This window comes from Phaethon aethereus (assembly GCF_964289735.1).
Source record: "Phaethon aethereus genome assembly, chromosome: 12".
Taxonomy (NCBI): domain Eukaryota; kingdom Metazoa; phylum Chordata; class Aves; order Phaethontiformes; family Phaethontidae; genus Phaethon; species Phaethon aethereus.
This window is the reverse complement of record NC_138588.1, coordinates 10,017,174-10,023,801: the sequence shown is the minus strand read 5'-3', so window position 1 is coordinate 10,023,801 and position 6,628 is coordinate 10,017,174.

Here is a 6,628-nt window from a genome sequence, read left to right as displayed (position 1 = left end):
AGGTTGCAGCTTGAACTGCCCGTGACTCGAGCACTTTCAAGGTCATACAATCCATAGTGAGATCAGGCAGCATGGCACTTTTGAGACTGTATGAAATAAAATTATTTTGCTAATTTTGATAAACATCAATCTTAACACCATTATTCCTATAAACTGAGATGTGTCTTATAGGTAGAGTAAGAAGAAATGCCAAATCTTATTGTGTTGAGTTACTGTGGCATTTAGCCACTAGCACGCTGTCTTTGAAGAATATTAAGAACATATTTGTGCCAGGGCATAATGTTTTGAAGTCTGCAAAGCGTTGCTATTTTGTTTTATTCTGCTTTTGGAGTTTTCCCCTTGGCAGTTTCTTGATGGTAATAGCTGTATTTTTTTAACCAATATGTTTCTTAATGCAAATTCTTTTTTCTCTTTAGAAAACTCTTGTAGCTAAATTGGTATGCGATCAGTTCCTCTCACCACCAGCCTGGTCTACAATATGTCTAGAGATAATCAGCTGGATTTGCTTCCCAGGCTAAGGATATTGTATATCTTCATTATGCACTGTTGACTCTGAGGGTTTGTGGACTTTGTCTAGGTAGAATTTCTGAATATTGTGTTAATAGTGCAAACTCTGTATAGGCTTGGCTGTCTTTCATTGCACTCTTACCATATGCTTCATGGGCTAAGAAACAGAAATGGGCCACAAGGCAACTGTCAACGAGCATATTGGCCACTGAAAGCAATATTTGATTTATTTTGCCTCCTAGGTCTAAAGAGAAAGTTTGCTCCAAATTCCCTGTGGGAAAAGTATGGGGAGCAGCATCCCTCAGAGAAGAGAGAGATGGATTTTGGTGAAGTCTTTAAAGTCTGGTCTTGAGAAGACTAAAAGAGTTTGGGACTGAATAAGGAAACAGGGAGACAAGTTTAACAGAGGAAGCAGATACATTTCCAAGGAAAGGAGGAGGGGACCAGCCAGAGCTTGAAGGAAACATCCTGTAAGAGGTACAGGCTGTGAATGAACTACTGCAGGGGGATCCTGTGGCCCTTAAAAACTGTCAGGCAGTTGTTACATGGTACCTTTGACATAAGTCCATGCTATCAGTGAAAGGGATGAGTCCACCCGACCCTCTGCATTCTCCTGCTTCATTCCCACCACCTCTCTTGTGCTCACAGTAAGGATTATGCTGCTGAAGAGTAGCTGAATCAAAGAACTGATCTGCTGAAAACTCACCTGGGAGGTGGGGAGAGGCAGGGGATTGTCAGAAGTATTATGGAGGGGAGGTGCTGAATTCAAGTGATCACGCAACCACAGCCTGGTACAGCTGAGCTTTTCTGAGTATTGCGTTGATGTGATACCCTGGAAAGCAAGTGGAGCAAGTGCATCTCCTTGCAGACAATACCTTGAATAGCTGTGTTTGTGGTTTTTCCTCGGACAAAAGATGATTATTGTTTGCTAATGAGTTAACTGTTGTGTATTTAAAGAGCTTCCTAGGTGATGCCGTAACAGAATTAATATAATTCTTTATGCATTAAATTAAACTGATCTGGACTTCCTCTCCCATTTTTTGTGAGCATCAGGTTTATGAAGAAGTTAGACATTAAATGTGGGTGAAATAATCTTACTACTTCAATGCCAAAGGCCCTCTAAAATTGGGGTGCAATTTGGGGCTGTAAAGTTGAGTAGGTGTTAAAAAAAGCAAGGAAACTGGAACACAGATTTTTATGAATGTCTGCCCCAGCCACACCACACCTCTCCCAGGCTTCTGACTTGTAAGACTTTCCCAAGTAGCCTCACTCCAGAAATTTGTAGTCAATCAGAACTGTTTCCTTGTATTTAATACACGTTAAGCAACAGTGTCGTTTCTAGATGAAATAATTCTGAAACCGTTTATTATAACAGCGTACAGTATAATAAGAATGGAAATACATGGGTAAAACCATGATCTGAATTCTCCAAATCTGAATGTCTGCTGTCAGAGCTACAGCTAGGTACGTTAGTACCTGCCTCCCTCCCCATCTCTACCCAGCCACTACTTCCTACTCGCCCTATCTCTGCAGCCCTTTAATCCGTCATTTTCAGAACCAGAAATAGCAGTTGGCAAGGCTCAGCTCCATAGTATCCCCTTTGCTCAGCTTTACACACCATGCTTCTGCTGACCCACCCGAGAATCTAGTCCAAACCTAGCTTTTCCAGGACTCTGAGCTGTGTAATCCAAGGGTACAATTATGACTTGGGGGGGGAATCTTTATTTTAACAGTTACTTGAAGAGAAGCTCAGTTAAATGTGTTTCATGATTCTTTTATTGCAGTTAATTTCCCTGTCTCCTCTTTTAAGTTGCCCAGTGCTTCCCTTGGGAAAGCTGGAAGTGGAGTTAGTTTTTCACACAATTATCCAACATCACGTGGATTGAGTTTATCCCCTAAACCAATATTTTCAAAACGTTCACTGGAGACTTTAAAATGAAGCCTTAATGCTTTGTATTTATTTTTTTCTTATCAAAGCTTTAAGGCATTGGGAATTTAACTAGCCATCTTACAATAATCAGAATGTTAGCCTCTCAGTTTCAGTAGTGAATTTAGTTTACATGTGTTACTGTAGAAAGCTCTACTGTTGTCTTCCCCCAGGACAGGATTTCAGATTTGCTGCTCTCAAATAAATACATCTCATGCACCTCTCAGTTGTTGCAGTTGTCCTGCTGCTATTTATCATTTTGTTGTGTGGGATGCAGATGGAGATATGTCACTATGTCACTAGGTACATTTCAAACTATATCTTTTATTGCACTTTTTGGTGCAATTTCAATATTTACTAGCATTTTTCCCCTCTCTTTTGTTGGACATAGTGGTTTTTGGTTTTTCAGAAATATGGTGTCAAGGAATTAATGTTTATGTCTAGATCACTGCAGACTCAAATAGGATAATTCTATCAGTGATAAACTGTGCTAAAATCTGTGTACAAAATGTTAGCAGGTACTAGAAATCATGTCTCCCTTCTCTTAAATGACTCATTTGGCCAATAAATCACATTAAGTTTTGCAAAGAGATGTTGACTTGACAATAAAATTCACATGTACCCATACTTCTTACTCTCTACCTCTAACTAGTTGATATAGCCTAAGCATTCTTCTAGCAGAGGAAAAGTATGATTTTCTGAATCCCTTTAGTCTGAGAGACAGAATTCAGGTCTTGTATTTCCTCAGTGCATGATTTCAACATTGGGATACTGGACAAAATTATCATCACCTTTTTCATCTTCCTTTAAATGAAGGTGGTTGTGGTAACTCTGTGTGTGGAGCTCAATCATGTTGTTCCATGCTAGGCATGTGGGATAAAACTTTGTGGGGACTTAGGCATGGCATAAACACATAGCACCTCAACCCTTCCAGATGGTAGATCATCTGGGAAGAACAAGGCGTGCCTAAAGAACTTGACCTGTGCAAAATTGAGCTCTGAGAGATCAGGAGGAAGTTGAGACGCTTAACTACTGGTGCTCAGCAGCCCTTGCCTTGGCTGAGAAAATTGCTGACACCTCTGTTTCAGTTCTCCTTAGCTGAAGAACTTCATCTCATGCATTTCAAAGTGACACAAAGCTCTGACTGAAGTTGTGGTTTTGATGAATATTAGAAATGGTGCAAAACAACATTCTAATGTTTGGAGGACAATGAAAACCAACTTGAACTGAATCAGACCCAATCTTTCCGCATTTCAAATGTTGACAGTTCTTTGCTTCCTCACCTCGCACCAAAATGAGACCATCTTCTGGAAGAATGTGTTGCCAAAAGACCCTTAAAAGCAGTTGTGAAATTCAAGGTTTTCGTCTCAGTCAAAAATGCTACACCAACCCCAAGCCCTGACTGTTCAGTTAATTTTTGCCATTGTCAATTCCTTGAACTTTCCTCTTTTCTTCTAAAATGTGGAATTGCTCCTTTTATGTGTTTGTTTATTTTTAAATGTTCTGTAATTACCTTCTTCATTTTCACTGACTCCTAGGTCTGGCTTGTAACGACTCACGTAGATCTGGAAAATAATTTGGTTACAGTGCTTTCAAAAAAGTGTCTGGTGAAATGAATATGTCTGTAGGATGCATGTCATACTGCTGGATAAGCAAAGCTGCACAAAATACAGATTCCCTCATAGCAGAAGGAGCTACAGACTATGACATTTGAAAAATAAGTTTTCTTATGGTGCCTTATTACTTTTCTTGCCACCCAAAAGCAGAGAGCTGCAAGTGTGTCGTGCAAACCAGGGCAGCGCTGCAAGCCACGTGCATCAGTTGGATTGTCTGTAAAAGCTGGTGAGGCCTGTTCTGCCCCACCATGGGTGATTGGATCTGCGTGTGGCTGCTTCTGTTTGTCCTTAGCCCCTCGCTGCTCCCCTTCTGTTTGTCCTTAGCCACTGTCTTTGCATTAGTCTCTAAAATGCTCTTGACGGTATTCTGAATTCAATGTATTCTGTTGTGGATTGTACTGTCGCAGAAATGTACATTTTAATAGTCGTGATACTCATCTAATGAATAAAAATAGTCATCCTATGATGATGTAAGATGAGTTAACTGCATATGAGGAGCTTTTTAAATGGAGTATTTTTTATGTGGAATGTGAATTCACAAAGAAAATTGAACCAAGATGGGAGTATTCCCCTTGATCCTAATCTGATAAATGTCAGCAAGAGTTATGAACATGCTGAAAGTGAAGAGCGAAACCTACTGTACGAAATTAAACTGTCCAAACAATCTTATGGGGAGACAGTGATCTAGCAGGGTTCAGTAGATCAATTTTACTCTCAGTAAGTGAAGATGACGGCTTTGGCTTTGCTATGCTGGCAATCCCATAACTGTCCTTACGTCCAGCTGAGCACCTATAATGTCTCTGGGGACCAAACAGGTGAACCGAGACTGCAATCTGAGAATGGAACGTCCGTCTTTGAAGCCCAACGGGGTTGTCTTTTGATCTGAGTTTTTGCAGCTCTAAAAGTAAAGGTCCTCAAACCAAGAGTAGTTTCGGTGTTTTCATACACACTTGGATGCTGCACAGCATCATTACCTATCACTGCTTTGTATGGCATTGCATGTTTTTAGCAGTACCGATGCTCACGTAAAGATGCACCAGTCTCTTTTTTCAGTGTTTCCAAATACTTTTTTCCTCTGCCTGTTTTATGTACTTAAGGATCTGGAGGAATAACATTCTCTTTTCACAGACATGACTGGAAAACTCAGTCCTCTCTGAATTTTCACCTTGGAACTGGTATCAGCAGTGTTGTGAACCTCTCAAGCAGGGAGATTTTGAAAAGGCCCCAGAATTTAACTGCAGTGCTGGAAAGACAGGTAAAACTTAAACTGAAATTCCTCAAGAATGGAAAAGCATGGAGAATATAGCCTACTGTTTGCCTGAATTTTCAGTAAGCAGACTTCACCAACCTGTTTTTTTTCCTGGATAAGTGTTTGAAAATGCAAAATGATCCTAGGGATCAAATGTGAGGCTTCCTATTACGCACAGAGAGCTGCCACTGTAAGTTTTGCAGTAAAAGGTTAATGTCCTGGTTTACGTCCACTTAATGGCAATTGAAATCAAATCTATAACCCCTGTAGTACTCATTCAGAGCAAAACAAACCCCAGCAGGTTTCTGGATTCAGTAGAGCATATTGAAATGGGCAGCTGGGTGTTCTGGCTGATAAACCGCTTGCTGAGTTGAAAAGGAAAACAAAAACTCTGTTTGTTACCCGAGTTAATGCTAGAGTTCTCTTAAAGAGGCCATTGCAGGGGTCATAGGCAATGGAAGATGCTCCCAACTTCGGGGATAAGCTCCTGAAGCCTGCTTTCTATTTTGTCTTAAAAAGTACTCTGCATCCTCCTGTCAGATGGGCTTTGAATTCATGAGCCTCTTGCTGCTCGTGCTTTTTAGTGGTTGGTAGTAACTTCAGATTACGTATGTGATTCCAGCACTGGCAGTATTAGAGCTATATAAACGTCAGGCATAAATTGCCCCTTTGTTTTTTAGACTTTAGGCTTTCTTCTAACAAAGAGAAACAAAATTAATCTTCCTTGTTGACATGCTAAGATATACTAGCTAATTACATCTATGTAAAGCATTAATGTCAGCATTTTCATGTTTTTGATAGTGCTATACCACAATCATATTAAAGGATACCACTTTATTTGTGAAATGTAGTAATATCTGGGAACTACCAATGATGCCAAGTCTTAATCTCTCCAGCATGGTTCCTTCAAATGAAAATTAGAAAGGGAAAGCCCAGGGAAAAGTGGGAAGTAGGAATAGTAATACAGAGGGAGAAACAGCTGAGTTTCTCTCCTGTAGTTTTTGGAGATCTAGCTTATCTCTGAGGGATGTGGGATGTTAAAGTGTCAAGACCTACCTTCCGGGTGTAAGGGAATTTTCCTTAGTGAGGTGTCTATCTGCAATGTGGTTTTAACAGTTCTGCACATAACTGGAATAGGCAGCTAATGGACTTTAGTCGACTGGCATGACTAGAAAGCACTTACTCACATGAGCTAAGGCAGCAGAATCTGGCCCCTATTGCCATGCCACTGGCCAAGAGGCAGAGGAATAACTGCAACCAAGGAAATTTTGAATTTGAACTGGCATTATTATTGCGTTTAAATTTTAAAATGGAAAGCATATCTTGCAG